Below are 17532 nucleotides of genomic sequence, written 5' to 3'. Positions count from 1 at the left end.
TCACCCTTCTTTGTGTACAGACAAGCTCAAGCTCACACAAACCAGCAGCAAGTGGCCATCTATGGCCACTTAGTTGGTCTTTCGGGCCAGCAAGTCCTACTGCAACAGCATCTCTTACGTGACAAATCATGCGGATGCTGGAGCATCGGAGATTTTGGTCCGCAACCCGAGCGGGTTTGGCTCCTATGGGGCAAACTTCTACGCGCCTGTTGGACCTCCTCGGACCGCCGTCGTGTGGGTGATTTTGGTCACCGCAGTGTGTTAAAACTGGGATTCAGGGAGGGGAAAAAATACGCGGAAAACTTATAAAATGCCTTTCCCGAGCTGTGTTGGAGGTACTTATTTACATACGCTAGGCACTTACTCACAGCAGCACTGCACCTTTCAATCACAGCATCTCCAAATTACCTAGTGCCTCACATAGGGACGGACTTTGGTCAGGCCATGGATATTTAACGAGATAAGTGAAGAAGACTGACTTCAATACAAGCCTATATTTAAAGGCTAATTGCCAGGTGCGCCTCACACTTGCAACATATCTGCAATAAAAACTCTGAAAACTGGCTAGTGCTCATGTTTTTAACAGAACACCATCCAGTATTAAGTCAAAAGTCTTAATAAACCTAAATTTATTAGAGTACTTTTATGAGCCAACTATATAAATTCCTCAAGTGTGGAATCAGGCTTGCTTTACAATAACTAATTTTCGTTAATCTATATTGATGGGTAATAATTATATTTGTAGGTGTCAGTTCCTTTGAAGCCCCATGTCGTTTTTCTGTTGTTTTGCCTACAAGGGATGTCAGGCTAACAAGCCTATAATTAGTGCCTCATCACACCCTCTGAATTCTGGCACAGACTCGGTATTTTCCCAGTCTTCTGGAATTTATTTCCAATTCCAAGGTGTTTTCTGAACATGTTTAATTGCTGATGCTTTGAAAGTTGTGTATGACTCTGCTAGGATGCAAGCACAAACCCTGCTGTATTCTGAATAAAAAATATTTTTAATATTTCTGCCTGTTCTGCATCACTGATACCCGTTTTGCCTGCTGTTTCTAGTTATGGACCTAAAACGTTGCCATTGTGCCTAATAATTGAACGCTTTCATGTTACCCTTGGCTGTCATTTGCAGATTTTCTTCTGAAATCTTTACTTACCTATTTTCAATACTTAATAATTTCTTGCTTATATGGGTTGTTCTTTTTTGTTCACTGTAGAAATTATGACTTTTCAACAGCTAATTTCTTTCCGCCACTGAATCATGACTGACATTTAGTCCCTCCTTGACAAAGGGGGAAATCTGACATTTTTCCATCTAAATAAACTTCTCTGAAATACATTCCCATATTTATTTTCATTTTTCTACCTATTATTTTACCTCCCATACACTTTTCTCATAATTTACCCCTGCTTCAGGAATTTAATTTTCAGGGTAACCAATATACATACACTATTGGTGGCTACTGCGCAGTGCTTGCCCATATTGAACGTAATCAGATCACGATCATTGGCCCTGAGGCAACCAAAGCTTTCCAGTATAGCCATTAATTCTTTTTTATGAACAGCGACTGTAACATAAAGCCCGAGCCAACAGCTAAATTAAAGTCACAGAGATTATATTAACCCCAGAAGTTCCTACCTTTTGAATATCTGATTTTGCAACAAAACCCCATGCTCTTCTAAAATAACGCTATGGGGAGGAGGTAGGAGAGCAGAGAAATTGTTTCTCTATTTTTCCTTTTTTAAAAACCCTAAAATACTCATTCCTTGCCCCCTGATTCTGCCCTCACCGGGCAGGGTCAGCACGAGGGCAGAGGTCTGTAGGACGTGGCGGAGGGTTTGGCAGATGATCGTCTTCTCAGTGGCCCCGTCCTAGAGAGGACAGGCGAGGGTTGAAACTATCCGCGGACCGTTCAAAGTCTATGGCCCCTCTCGAGGATTTCCCCTGGGCTTTTTAGGGGATTGCATGGGAGCGGCCACACGTTTTCCTCCCCAGCCCTTCCCAAATTTGACTTCTTCTGCTCCCAGCCCCTTCTCTTCCCATTCCTGCCTCCTCATCCAGTCCCAGCCTCCTACATTTTCTCGCTCAGCCCAAATCTCCCCTCCTTTCCCCATTCCCCCCTTCCTCTGCCCTTGTCCAAAATTGCTCACACATCTCCAAGCTCTAGCTCCGATCTTTCCTATATTTAAACCAAACAAATTCTCTCTCCTCGCTACCACCAGCCAGGAAAAGAGGGACATGGAGAGGCCAGGAAAAACCGGACCCAAGGCCACGGTAGCCCGGAGTTGCAATTACACAGTCCAGAAGGAAGGGCGTCCAGCTCAGACAGGCTCTCCAAGGTATTTAGCTCACAGCTGCGGCAGAGAACTACAAAGCATGTGCTAACTGCATTTTTTTTCCCTTAAAAGGTCTATAACTTGGCCATATTTGGGTTCATTTTTCTGGAGATACAAAATATACAAAAGTCATCTACTGGTAGTTTCGTGTCCCTCCTATAAAGCATGGGTGTTAGCTAGAGCTTCCAAATGAAAGACAGAAATTAACATCATCAAAACAATACATATTTTCTAGCCACATTCTTGGAAGTGAATGAACTGTTTTATTTATGCACTTAAATTTCAGCTAAATGAGCAGATGCCCAGCAGGGCAATTCTTATTCCCAATTGTTACCATTTGGCAAAGTTATAAGCAACAGAGAACGGGAGCTCATCATGGAAAGCATTGGATGAACAACAATAGACAGTGCCACCACTAATACAAATATTTTTATTTTTAGATTTCCTATAAAATCTTTATTAAGTATGCAAAGGATTGTTTGACTTCTATTTTCCACTGCATTTACATGGACATTTGACTGAAAGCTCTGGGGAATCGATGAGAGCTAATAGCACCAATAAAGTGCAAACCAACTGCTGAGATGAATACAAGCTGAGGAGCTTTTGGAGGCAGCTTTATTATATCAGATAGGATGTTATGAAATGGAACTTACTGATTTAAAAATACTTAAAGGAAAGATAAAATGCACCAAAAAGCTATGGGAAGTAAAAACTCAGTACCTTTTAGTTGAGTTTCTATATCACTCCCCGCTATGGTAACCAAGAATCTATTTTTAATGCATATAAGAAAATGAATAATGAGAATACTATAAGGTTATGAACAAAAATGGCAAACAGGGAATAGGAAATAAGAGAAACTTGTAGAAATTGTCAACTTGGGACAAAGCATTGTACCCTAAGACTTATATTAAAATAGTTACACAGATGGACAGAAATCCAGCAGTGAGAAGAAAAGAAGGGATGGGAAGTTCACTTTCTATGTTCCAGTAATCACCAAATAATAAGAGCATTAAGTCGCAGCAGATGTGCATCAATACAGTTCTCTTATGTGCTCAAGTGCATCAGAGCTGGGTCCTTCCAGCCAGCTGAGAATTGCACCAGTTATGGCCAAGTGCAGCCCTGGCCCCATTTTCTGCAAGCTGAGCACAAAGGGCTTTTTTTTTTTTTTTCCAGTTGCAGATCTCCTCTTTCCCAAATCCTAAACAACAGCAGTAACAAAAAACGCACGCAATGTCACTGATTCTTCTGTCTGTTTCTTGGAAACACTTTTTACTTCTTTTAAACCTTTTCTCCACTTAGAAGTTCAGTTACGTTTCCAGAAGAGCAAGGGTTCTTTTAGCAGATTCTTTCAGTATGAAAATCTGAAAGTCGGCTATTGATCGAGCTGTCGTATTTTTGTCTGAAAATGGCTGGATAAACTCACGTAAGAGAAATCCACCAACAGTTAGGAAATAAATATTTATTTTAAAAAGGCTATTATGGATGTAATATACAAAACCTTCCCTCTCAGGAAGTCCCTGAGTTGGAAATAGCCAGAAGATTATTGACAAGAAATATCATTTCTGTTTGCCCTGTTCTTACCTTGTCTGCCAAGCACCTACTGACAGACATCGGTGGAGATGGGACAGTGACCTAGATGGACCTGAGGTCTAACCTAGTAAAGCCAAGTCTTATGTTCTGATGGAAATATCAGAAGAATCTATTGCTGAACAGCAACCTCGCAGCAAGGGTCTCTCCGCTCATCAGATAGCAGCAGCAAACCACGAGCCTCCTGATTCAGCCTTGTCGCTGCATGTCCAAAGCACCTTGGTCTCCTAAGCAAGGAATTGTAAAGGTTTCGTGGATATTTGCCAGTATTTCCACTATGTTTTACTGGGGATTGGAGTAAAGGTTGCTTCCACTGTTTGGGTTGTTGTTGGTGGTTGTTTTTTCTAACACCATATCCCACAGGGCTCTCTGTTTCTTCCCACCATCTGAACCACCCATTCATATATAGACCTAGACTGGCTGTTCAAAAGTACCAGGTTCTGTGTGTGTCACTGTGCCTCCCTTGTAAAATTACTTCCTAAATGAAATAGAAACCCAGGGCTAGAGCTGAAGCATCTTCTCAGGCAGCCACACTCTCAGGAATACTTACCAGTTTCCTCTTGTCCTGATTTTACTTACTATATTTATCTACCTTAGGAATTCAGCTACCTTTTTGCCTCTACCCCACACCATAATATTTGAGTTCTCGATAACAAGCCAGTGAGGATAGGAAGTCTCATTTTATATACAGGAATCTGCAGGAGCAAGACCAAGATACTGTAGTGGGAGGCTTTAAGCAGGAATTAGGCAATCATTTCTGTATTTTGTTCTCTGTCCTGAAATGACTTGCCCAAAGACACAGAATAAGCGGCAGAACCCAGCTCTGGGATGTCCCATCCTAACCTCATAGCGACCAGGTTCCCTTAAAGCATACGCAGTGTGCGATGTCTCGACACCACATTTCCACGTAGACTGACGGTGTTTGAGAGCGCTCGGCTTCAGGAACCTTTGGGAAGAAACCTCTTGCGAAAGAGCGTCGATTCATCAAAACCAAAATCTTGTCCTCGAGAAAGAAAAAAAGGAGCGTGGCAAGAAGAAAAGTTGCAATTCAGACTGCTTCGGAATAGCTGGACCAAAGCAGTCGAATAACGCAGCTTGGGACAACAATCGGGACTCTACTGTGCTTGAGTCAGAAGCAAGAGATGGAGCCCTATCTCCCACATCACCGGTGAGAAGATGCCCTGTGTTGATGAGCATCTTCTATTGATGTAGTTATGTCAGAAAGCAAATTTTCTCCTTCATGGAAGGAGAAAGCTCTTCCCTGCCCAACTCTACCGCGGCCGCTCGGTAGGATCTGCAAATCCCGCTCAAGGATCAAAGTCATTTGGCTTGGGGTGATTGCAGGCACCTAAGCTATTCTTAGCACTTCAGCACTACTGTTCAAGGTCGGTTCGGTGCATCTGCATTGCACTTATTGCTCTGAATGCAGGGTAGGCATATGCTCCAAAAGTGGGTCATAGCGAGATGATGCAAGCTAAATCATACAGCAATTATGTTCAGGAACTGATCTGTTGCACTAAGACTCTCAGTGCGCTTTGACACTTAAAATGAGAATCTTTAAGCACAAATAGGAGGCATTCAAGTATAATAGCAAAGACTGTGCAGTACTAGTTCAAAGAGATTCGTGCTTTATGTAGTCCCAGAGCAATTATTTTTAGATAAAACTTTAGGAAACCATTCAATCTGCAGCTATTAGCAAAGGGCAAATGCCTAGTTCGAAAAAAAATAACGATAACTGGGGACAAGTCTGTAGCAACACCCTGTTTTGCCGAACGTGTCTATACAGATCAGTCCCCTTGCAGAGCTTACCAGGACTGCAAGACAACCCCTGGTATCAGGTGCGGCTCTTCCACTACTTGGCTACCCCAGAGACGCAAGGACGTGATAGTCCACAACATCCCTCCCTGCAGTGACAACTCCTTTCTCATGACATTTCCACCTCCGGAGATCCAGAGGCAGGCGACGTCCCAGACGTCCCAGCAGCGTGGACGTCCGTGAGCTGGACACCTTCTGCAGAAGAGCGGGGTCGGAGAGCAGGACGTTTCACACAGCAGAACTGCAGGGCACAGTTTCCAGCATACGAGCAGGGAGACATCTAAAGACAGCAGTTTAGCTCTGAGTCATTGCTGCCAAAACACATGGAAACAACGTTTAACATTTGTACTTCCATAATATGTAATTCCACTGTCTGGGCCTTTTATCAGTAATGTAGATTATGAATACAGATAGATTCAGAACAATAGAAATGTGAGCCCGGGTACTGATAATCTCTTGTTAATTTTTAACAGAGACAGCAACACAGTATTTAATTCCTCAATGAAAATGACTCAGAACCCATTTGTTTCCAATGAGGCAGTTTAAAAGCTGTAATAGAAATAGATGTTCCAATGTTCAGCATCTTGCAAAAGCTGGATTATGCGCATGCTTGGTTAGAGCTGAATGCATTAGAATTTGAAAATGATGGCAGAAATTTGGCAATTTAAAAGCAGTCATCTTCCATCATCCTTTGGATGCTTGGACCTATATATTTTTAATTAGTGCTGTTACTGCAGTTATGAGATGTGACTGATTAGGCTCTTCTTTACACATTACTACTGATAAAAATTTCCTTAAAGTACTAGCTGTCAGGTACTTTGAGAAAAATACCCGTTTTTTGTTTGCCTCCAGCGGAAATGTGAGGTAGACACAAGCAAGAAATAGAGAAAAGAATGTCGATGCTGTTGTTGGCCAGAATCAACAATACTGCTTCCATCTCTGAGACCTAGAACATCATCTCTATCTTCCTGTCTATTCGAAAGATAACAGTGGTTCAATAACCCTCATTAACAAAGAATGCAATTCCTTTATTTTTTGTACAGCAGCCTGTAGGATGGGGAAAGGCCATAAAAGGGTTATTTTTATTATTGCTCAGCACATTTTTCAAGGTCCAAGACAGCCATAAACTTGCTTTTTGTGATGATCTCCATATTGCACAAAAAGATTAGCTTGAAACTTAAGCTCAAGGCATTCCGGAAGAAATAGTTTCAGTAGTTCATGGATCTTCGAAACCTTAAGTGTAGCAAACATGCAAGGCACATAAAATACCTCCCCGCTAGGATCAGATGCAAGCAGTAAAGAGCTCTAAGGAAGGAAATTATAAATTTAAAGAGAACTAAAGGGCTTAGTCATAAAGTAGAAATTTTGGTGAGGTTCCACTACAATATAACGCATCTGTGGAAAATTTGCCACACACCACATGAATCAAGTCCTGCCAGAAAGGAGCAGAGCAGCTTCAAGTCCTCCTGTCTCCCTGCATCTTGCAGTTGCATGCAGCTCCCTCATTTTTTACCTTTCTTACACCGGTACGGTATGCTGTACATCTCCGACGCGTGACAACAGATGGGTGCTTTATCGGATTTTGAGCATCGTAATGCAAGTCAGCTGTCAGGAAAGCAGGGTGCTCTGCCCGCCGTGGGGCTGAGCCGTGGTGCACGTCCTACCCTCTGGGGATTAGGGTGGTCAGGGCGGCGATCAAGGCAGGACCTACGGGATTGAGAAGCAAATATGATGTTCTTGAGAGGCAGGGTCCTGTCCACCTTCAGCTTTACAGCAGTTATTGGAGGGCTCTAGCAATACTAGGGGTGGCTGGTGTTTAAATGATGTTTTCCCTAATCGTTCTTCCCAGGTATTCCTCATCTACAGCTTCTCAAGACTTGTTTGATAGCTCAGGAGGACGAAGAGCAGCAAAGTCCAACCCTCAGGTAGACATACGGCACGGCTGCAGCCACGCGATGTGATCTGCTCCTGTATTTAATGCCAGGCACAGCGAGCATCACCAAGGGATGGGGGAATTCCCATTACTTTCCAGCCTTAAAAGCCCGTAATGGTTGCTTTTAGCTGCAGTGCTGAAAAGAGCCTTTACAGCGACGGAGTGACTTGAAGAGCGGCTCCTTCCAGTGTCAGTGACAGCTTATTCGCTCCTATTTATTCTGCCTTCCCCCCCGACAGTTATCTGTGCAGCCATGCACCCAGCCACACGAGGCAATGGATTGAAGTTTAGAGTAATCTTTTTTTTTTTCTTTTTTTTCCCCTTTCATTTTTGAGGCGAGGAATTCAGAGTGGGTGTTTGGACTGGAGGAGAAGATAGAAAAAAATGGTTTAGGGAAGAGCAAAGAGCTAGCAGGCTGGGTGAGAAAGCTGCTGCCGGCTTCGCACCTCCCCACGCACCGATGCCATGCGAGAGACCAACGTTGCTGGCTAGAATATCTTGTAGCCCCCCTAACAGATTCATTTTATCAGCAGAATTTGGGATTTTTTTTTAATCCGGATTTTTATAACACATTAAAATCACCAAATAAGTAGTTAAAACTCCCTTAGTTTAGCATTATGTATACAGGACACAAAAAGAGGAACAAGCTGCTTTGATTAAAAACTAGTTTAATGTTTCTTGGACCAAAGGCGTAGATCTGGAGTAAACATTGCTGCAGCCATAAGCACAGGGAGTGCCAAGTCCTGCTACGAGGACAGAGGTAAGTTTGATTAGCTGTCTTAGCTGTAACTTTCCATACGGCACCATGTTTTGTTTAGGTTGTTTTCTGGTAAGTTGATTCTTTACTCTGAATTTTCTTGGTTTGCTATGTGCGCTTGTGCCCTGAGGAAATTATTTCTGTGTTTCACTTTAACCCTTGGTAACCTATTTCTATTCCCGACCATCGCCTCAAATGTACCTAATCCTTAGTTTTCTGTTTGGTTTCAGTTTTCCAAGCAATTTTCAGCTTTTATGTCCAAACAAAAATGACCCTGCTTAGAATAGCTTCAGCTGGCTGAATTTTGGCTAAGGACTGCCTCTGGCTGGACGCTGCCTTGTAAACATTTGCTAGCAGACAGGAGAAAGCATCACCCCCCTGCAGTAAGGATGCCCAGACAGGCCATGAAAGGCTTTCCGAGCCTTGTTCACCCTTTGGTTATTATTTAAAAAAAAAAAAAATAAATTTGCAGAAAGTAACAGAACCAGTTGCTTTGTTTTATTGAAACATTTCTGAACTCTAGGAGGCTTCCAATTACACGTGGGACCTACTGCCAGGCGGCAGCTCGAGTTTTTCCCCAGGCGAGAGGTCCCGCAGTGCTCAGCAGGGCTGGAGGGGGTGAGCAGGGCTGGATGGAAGCGGGGCTGTACTTCAACCTTGGGGATCTCCCACCAGAAGATTTCTTGGCAGGCTCCAGGCGGTTTCCAGCTCCAAGCACCCAGACCGCTTCCAGTAGCGAGTTGTCCCTCGTAGGCGATGCGTTAGCTGGGAAATCAAAGATCGTTCCTTGTAATGTGTTGGCGCTGCCAAAAAGAGGATACTTCTTGCATTGTGTGTTTGGCACACATAAATACAATTTTCTGTATTATACTATTATATATATATTATTTATATATTGCATAGCAATAAAATCACAGAACTGAGAAACTCGAGCTGTAGCTTGGTCAAAAAAAAAAGCTTGAACTTTTCTCAAGCTGCATTTGAACCTGATTTAGTCTTTTGAACCAGAACCGAAACCAGGACTAAAAACTCATATCTAGATATTGGTTCAAAGGAGTGGTTCAGTGAAGAATGATGCGGTATGACAGATAATTTTGCCTTTTCCTCGCCCTTTGCCCGACCTCTCTAGAGCCAACCACAAGTTAATTCAACAAGCTGAGATGTACTGATCTGCTTACTAAATCATTATATGCCCATGTCGAAACAACTTCAGTCGCAGCTGAAGCTGAATCAAGGGTTCATACCTAAATTTTGCAGGCTGCTATGGGAACGTATTATCGTCTGCTGAACAAACACATAAAAAGTGAGAATGTGCCATGATATTATTATGCCTCTGTCAGATAAAAGGATTAGCTAGATGTAGGGTACTTAAAGGGCTTAGTTCTCCCTTCACTTCCACTACCTGAATTCCCCTGATCTCCACGAACTTACACTACTAACGATGTAAACCGAGCTGGATCTATAATCATTTTAGCAGAGGGGTCTATTGGTTACAACAGGTCATGTCCCAGCTCATCTGCTGAAAGCCACCTTTCTGATAGCCTGCACTACTCATCGTTATTTCTTCACCCTCAGAAGCTCCACCACTGAAGCATGCAAGTATAGAGGCCACTGAAAACATACTCCATTCTATGAGATACAGTGAAAATTGATATAAAGGAATGTCAGATCATAAATGATAAAGCTAATTATTGTTCACCCCCTTCTTTTAAATCCCAGTGCTTTGGGCTGTTTTACGTAGAGACTGGCTTATTTCGTACTAAAACGTTCCTGAAGTTCACTCATCAAGAGCTCCCTTTTTGTTTTCCTGCTGTTAGCTGCATATGGGCTAAAGCTCAAGAATTTGGATCTTTATTTACATTTGTTAAGTGGCAAAACAGCACAGATCTAATCTTATCTAATCTTAGCTCAGTACAAATTAAGATTTGCTTGTTGAAAACCCCTAAATTTTGCAAGCTACTGCAGAAACGTATTCTCATCTGCTTGGCAAACATCCAAAGAGTGAGAATTGGGCTGTTGCTGGAGAATAGGAGCAGAACACAAAGGTTGGGCTCCCCCATATCGCATCACTATGTGTCCACCAAGTGACAGATCCAGAGGCAACACAGATGTCTAAAACTGGCCTTTGTCACCCAAACCCAGAGCGGGAATGCTGGCAACAACCGGTCGGTCCCCACTCATCCTGGGAGGATCCCAGCCTACAGAGGCTGTCTGCAATTTCAAAACTTCCTTGGCTGACTGAAGCGTTGCGTCTGTACGTGAGCAGCCGCGGTGCCTTTTGGCCGTGCTGAACGCGTGCTGGAGAACACCCACCGTCCTGGAGCAGGGAATTCCCCCCAGCCTCGCGAGCGGCTGGAGCTGGAAGTCATAGAATTATAGAACCATAGATTCACTTTGGTTGGAAAAGACCTTCAAGATCATTGAGTCCAACCATCAACCATGCCCACTAAACCATGTCCTGAAGTGCCTTGTCTACGCGCTTTTTAACACCTCCAGGGATGGTGACTCAACCACTTCCCTGGGCAGCCTATTCCAATGTCTGACAACCCTCCCAGTAAAGAAATTTTTCCTAATATCTAACCTAAATCTCCCTTGCCGCAACTTGAGGCCATGTCCGGTTGACTTGACTTGAAGCCAAGTCTTCCTCGCACTGTTGCTGGGTTGAGCTTGTGGGGTGGCCTTCCGCGCTAACCGTAATGGAGATGCCGCTTTCTTTAAAACCTGCCCGAGTTATTTCAGGTCCTTTATTGAACTGGACCCTGAGTGACCACTGTCCTCATTGCATTTGCTCCCCGCTTTCTCTGCCTGGTGCGCATGCCAGGTGGATGAACCGCCCATGAGATTGTTCCCTAACATAATTCAGCCAAAATTAGCTGCATTAGCGTAAAAAATAGGATAAATAGGCCTTTCCTGTTGAAGCCTGACCCACTTCACTTGAAAAGGGATCGGAAGTGAATGCACAAGCAACCAAACCATCTGCCCAGCGATGGCAGGGACACAGCAGCAGCCAGAAGTCTCTGTCTATGCCAAAAGCAAGGCAGAAGCTTTTGATGGGTCTTTACTGCAAGACCAAGGCCAGCCCTGCCTCTGTGCCTGGGAGTGTGCGAGAGACTGGGGGCAAAGCAATGTCATCTGATTTGACACCTTTACGGAGAGATGTCTATATCTGAAGTGGCATCTCTATAAGCAAAGGAGAAAATAAGGCACTTCTAAGACACAGATGATCTAATTTTATATGCTGCCATCTGCTTCGTCCCAATTCTCTCTTGCGCTGTCACCATCCCTTTAGCTCTGCCTAGCAGGGTAACAGAGCTTCAAGCTTTCCCTACTTGCATACAGGGCCCAATACTGATCATGGTAAGAACATGGAATACATCCTGAAACAACCTCCTTATACCTGCTGCCCATTAGAAAGGTCCAAGCATTCATTGATAGGTTCCAGTGCCACCTATCCCGCCCCACCATTCTTGTCGTCCTCCATCCCTTCACCCTTTGCAGTGTTTTATCTTGCTGGATTTTGTCCCTTCTGCAGCTGCCGATGCCTAGTGAGAGCCAGTTGTGTTTTGAGCAGTTGCTGACCGCTTGTTTTTCATCTTGTGAGGGCGTCTTTTGTCAATCCCTTCCCAGACTATCCCTCCCCACCTATCTTGGGCAGTGTATTGGGTGAAATTGCAAGAAAAGCTCTTGCCGCTGCCTGTTAAGCCTGCCACATCTATTGAGGGTCGCTTGTAAATGAGAAATGAGAGATGAGAGGGGTTTGGTGCTCTCTGAAGACCAAGGTACGCCCAGGCTCTTCCTAAAGTGGCCTGGAAAAATGCATGTGTGCACGTGTATGAAGGGCTTGGCACGTTGCTGTCCCGACGTTGGCTCCCTTTTCCACCTGGTAATTAATTTTACGAGCCCAGTAAGGAATTGACACAAAGCCCAAAAGGAGCCTGTTTTTCCAGTCACCTAATACACTCACGCCGATATCTCCTCTGCTCTCCAAACCCTCCCCAGTCCACCCTCCCACCGCCCTGTGCCGTGCACCCACCTCCTTCACCCCACCGTTGAGCACTGGCACCGTGTGGTCGTGGAGCAGGTAGAAAAGGTGCTTTTTTACAGAAACGACTGTGAATCAATGGGAAGAGCTGTGGTCTTCACGTACCGGCAGGGTCCTGACTTCGGTGGGGTGATGCCGGGGGCTGGAGCACCCCATCGATCCTTTGCCACAACAAACACGTCTACACAGCCGTCCTGAGCAATGCAGCTCGGAGCTGACATATCGAGCATCACAGAGGCCAGGTTTGCCCTCAGAATAGGCACCGAAATCAGGACACTTCCCTGCTCCCTCTCCCTTATCCTCCGTCGGCTGCACGCTCCCTCCGAAGCTGCTTCTCCCGGTGCCGCGCGCGTTGGCAGATTTCGATCTGGCTCTTCCAGTTTTGTTACATTCCCATCAGAAGCACGATAATCGCGGCAGGCGTTTCGGCATGATCTGTCACATAGTTTGGCGAACCGTGGGTCTTCGGGTCCTGCTGGGCAGCTACTGCATCTGTCGCAGGGTAGGAGAAAGCCACTCCGGGTCTCACGGCTGCTATGCAATTCATTTACTTTCATCTTTTATCTTCTTTGGGCCATATCCTGGTGGCTACATTTAAGCAAAACTCTGTCTGAAGCCGACAGGAATTTTCCCTGTGGAAAGCGGGATTTTTCCATTGCTTTCCAACCCATTTCAAAGCAAACTTTTATCTAGCCCAGGCTGAACCAGACTGGTCTGGTGAGGGAAATCCTGACTCTGTGTGTCCCTCTAAAGAACATACCTGCCTACCTTCTTATCCCAGAAAAAAAAGGTGCTTCCTTCACGCCTGGGGGCATGGGAGCAATTGTATGAACCTAACAGAAAAAAAAAAAAATTGGCTTTCTCTCTCTCTCCTTTTTTTTTCCCCCCCCAAATAAAGGAGGATGGACTCGTTAGCATCCATGGGGTTTCCTGGAGAAGAACACAAGCACTCCAACCATGTCCTCACTGCCCCATAGTTGCAGAACCTGCTTCCCTGATCAGATTAGGGCTGTGCTGGCTGCTGGGATGGAGGGAGGGATTAGGAGAGGCTGGAAGGCTTCCAGGCAATTTTCTCGGAGACAGACCGCCGTGACTGTCCGAAAGGATCACCTCTGCAGGTGTCATCCCACAGCAGTCATGGTCTAGGTCTTCCACCAAATGGAATGAAGCTAAATTGGCCTACTTTTAATCAACCAGAGCAAAACATGCTTTGCAAATGGCTGTAGCTGCATTACCACGACTCCTCCATCGCAGCAAAGGACACGACATCCCAAAAATTAGCTCCGGCATACCCAGACTGCGTCTGAACCATGGCGCGGTGGTTCTCCACGGTGTAGCCTTCAGACCTGCCGTGGTTCAGCCTGGAGCCCGTCTCGCACTACACACGTGCCCGGCAGAAACCGCCGCGTGGGAGAGACACGGTGGGACATGACGGGGACAGCAGATGCCCACCCTCACCGTGGCCCACCACGCACTTGGAGGTGGGAGCCCACCAGGAAGGGCTGCGGGATTTCAAGGGCGAAATTTGAGAGTTGGTGATGTGCGGAGAGAAAAAAAGAACCCCGTGGCAATCTGCTACAAGAACAAACTTAATTCCTCTTCTCGCTCAGGGCGAGGGAGGAGGCCAGGATTGCCATTTAAGGGAGGGTTTTTGGTGGTCCCCGCTAATGCACCTACCAGAACACCTCTGATCGTCTTTCGCTAAGGCTGACACAGAGCCTGCCTGCCTTTCACGCAGAGGAGTTTGCTTCGACGAGTCAGAGGTGTTCGACAGCCAGCGATTGCCCACCAGTGCCTCCAGGAACCCACCAGTGCAGCTCAGGGGTCCCCAAACCAGTCCCTCCACGGCCGCTTCCCCCACCCCACCTCGCACACAGCTCCTGACTCACTTGCTCCCAAGCGGATTCATGTTTTCCTGCTATTTTTACACCCAGCAGTCATCCTGGTTGGGCGCTGGGGTGCATGATGCACGCTATCATGACCTGACATCTCTCCCCATATATGTGTATATCTGACTAGACCATGAGTCAACGCAAGAAAAAATCACCCAGGTTGCTCTTTGGAGTGTCAGGCGTGCATTCAAAACGCTCCTCTGTTGGGACCTTCTATTAGGATAAGCCTATGTGCGTATTCACAAGCCATTACATGATGCTCTGTTATATCTGGATGAACCAGACATTCAAAATAATTTAAATGAATTTATCCATGTGGTACTGCAAACCCTAGTCACAGGAAGAAAACAATGCACAGAAAGATCGCATCCAAAGTTCTCAGTGGTCACCCCTGATCTTGGGTGCCTACCATGCAACTTTTTCCTCTTGTGTTTGATATTTCTTTGTTTCCCTCTTCTGCTTGCATTAAGGACTCTGCTATTTACTATATTTTGCATATAAAGCTCCCATTAATGTCAGTGGAAGTTCTGCTTGCAGATAAGGGAGGAATATTAAATAGATCTGCAGTGCAGAGAGAGATGATATTTTAGTTCCTTTCATGCGTTTTAGTTAGAAAATAACACTGTAGTTGGTTGGTGCCTTTAACTTCCAGAGATTTCAAAGTACTTTGCTCAATACCCAGGCAGAAAACTTCCCACCACTGAAGTGAAGCTCCTTCTGCTGCGGAGAACAGCAGCTAAACGACGACCTACCTTTTGGGAAAAGACACTGGAAAGAAAAATTAGCCCCATACAGATGAGCCAGAGTTTTACCCAAACCTACAAGAACTTCCATGCCTGGATGAAACAGGTAGGGTTGCTCGGAGTCGGAGAGCAGGGGGCTGAGCTGAGGACACAGGAGCAGAGGACGGCGGTTCATCTCAGGGAGAGGTTTGTAGAGATGATCGAACATTTTTTGCCGTCATGGGCAATAAGCATGGAAGCATTCATCAAATGTCTTTTTTTCAGATCTCCGGTCTCCCGCACTGAATAAACCAGAGTAATTCAGATGTAGTTCAAGCGCTGAAATGGAAATAGCAGTGGACTTCCATTCGAATAGAAGATGAACGTGCATTCCCAACCTCCCTTACTGCTGACTGCTGTATTAGTGCAATTTATTTGAACTGGACTTTGTCTGGAGCAGCGGGGATGTGCTTGTAAACAGTATCGCCTCAAGACGACCCTCACCTTGGCCTTACAAATCTCACCTTGTGTGCTTAGTTGTGGAAATCTTGTGCTCAGAAGCCAGCTCCACCGTAATGAGTAGCCAGATCTGGTTTTGTCCTCAAACCTCATTTCGGGAAGTAATCTGGGGCTTTTCATGCCTGCTCCCACTCACAGCGGGACATTCTTGCCCTCCTTTGAAAAGCAGAAAATCAGGGGAAAGCAGCGTTTTGGTGATAAGCGTATGCTGACAGGAACGCCGCTGTAAAACTTGCAACAAAGGCTTTAAGAAGCCAGTGCAGTGCCGTAGCAATTAGATTCACAGCGTCTATCAAATTATAATTCTGGCAAGCACTGAGGGCGATAGAGCTTGTCACGCAGGGCCAGCACCTCTTCCCACCTCTCTGAACGTTTTTTTGCCGGTGCAGTTTGACTGGTTACAGAAAGGGACCTTGATATGGCCAAAGCCACTCCCTTATAAACCTAAGACAAATATTTACAGGTGTGTTGCATTAGTTGCCGGCGTCTGTCCTTCTGTCTGTCTAAGCATTTGCTTTTAGTACTGTCGTCGAACGAGAATAGGACACGAAAGCTTGGGAGCCGGGGAGAGGGGAGATGGTGGGCAGCGGGAAGGCAACGGGGGGTTCATGGAGGGAGACGTGACGTGTGCCGTGACTTGCGTGGACGCCGTGATGTGCGGTGTAACTCGCGTGGATGCAGAAATGGGGAAGACACGAGAAGGACAACTGCCCCAGCACTGCTTTCCAAGGGGGTCTCCAATGCCCCCAGCTCTTCTCCCCGACACACCGATCCCCCCATCCCGGCTGCCCACCTTGTCCCTGAGGTCCAGCGGGCAGGTAATGGTGGAAAGAGCTGAAGAAGAAGAGGAGGAGGAGGAGGAGGAGGCAGCTGCTGTGGCAGGGAAGGAGAAGCTGGTGAGGGCACTGGGGAATGCCCGCGGTGCCACAGCAGCTCCCCAGGACCTCTGGGCTGGTGGCATCCCTTCCCCTTTTGGGCTGCCTTAGCGTAATTCCGCAACTGGCTGTTCCTTTGGGAGCCTAGGGAGAAGTCCAAGCAAACAACAGGAGAAACCAAAAAGTAAGTGCAAAGCAAATAGGAAGGCGTTAGGAGCAGCGCGAGGGCTCAGCATCTCACGGCACCGAGAAAGAGAAGGGAGCAAGAAGAGAGGAATTGAGAGAAGCGTAATGCTGTCACATTGTCACTGCTGGAAAAAAGAGGTTGCCCAGCATGAAGCAGGCAGGGGCTCCATGAAGGAGTACGTCAGAAGGTTCCTACTTCCGAGGGATTTTTTGAGTTTAGCAACATTGTCAGGCTCAGGATTTTAAACCGCATCTATCAGGTGCTCGAGTAGTAGGAATCCGGCTTGAAAACCATGAAAGGTTTTTCTTTGTTTGTTTTTTGGCTTTTTGGAGGCGGGGGTGTGTGTGTATTTAATAAACGGTAGGTTCTTTCAATTTGCCTTCTGGTTTCTGAGCCTTTAGGGCCTATTTAAATTGCATTTCCATGTCTTCTTGCATAATGGTTCAAGCCTTTTAAAATTATCTTTTTAAATAAAAGCTCTGATTTTCTCGGAATCAAATCATTCCAAGTAGTGGCAGAATGCCAAATTTTGTGATGGCAGTGATAAATTAGCAAGCTAAATTTAATAAGAATTTTCTGATAAAGAACAAGTAATTAGCAGAGTGATTACCTCAATCATTTTTATATGCTGTTGACCAGGATGCTATTGTATGTGCTGTATATGTGCTCTAAGTGTGTTCAGGTAACGTTGCCGATAAGGCAGTATGCTATCGACAAAACTGACTGTATTAATGGATGCATAGATCCCTAGTATTCTGAAATCTGGGAGTTAATCATATGCTGAAGAACAGTTACACTGATCTGGTGAACTTCTCATATGGCCTTTTATTTTTGAATTTGTTTATTTCAGCTTGAGGCTCCCAATA

Source organism: Buteo buteo, chromosome 14 (genome assembly GCF_964188355.1).
Source record: "Buteo buteo chromosome 14, bButBut1.hap1.1, whole genome shotgun sequence".
Classification (NCBI taxonomy): Eukaryota; Metazoa; Chordata; class Aves; order Accipitriformes; family Accipitridae; genus Buteo; species Buteo buteo.
Note: the sequence above shows the minus strand (reverse complement) of the source record.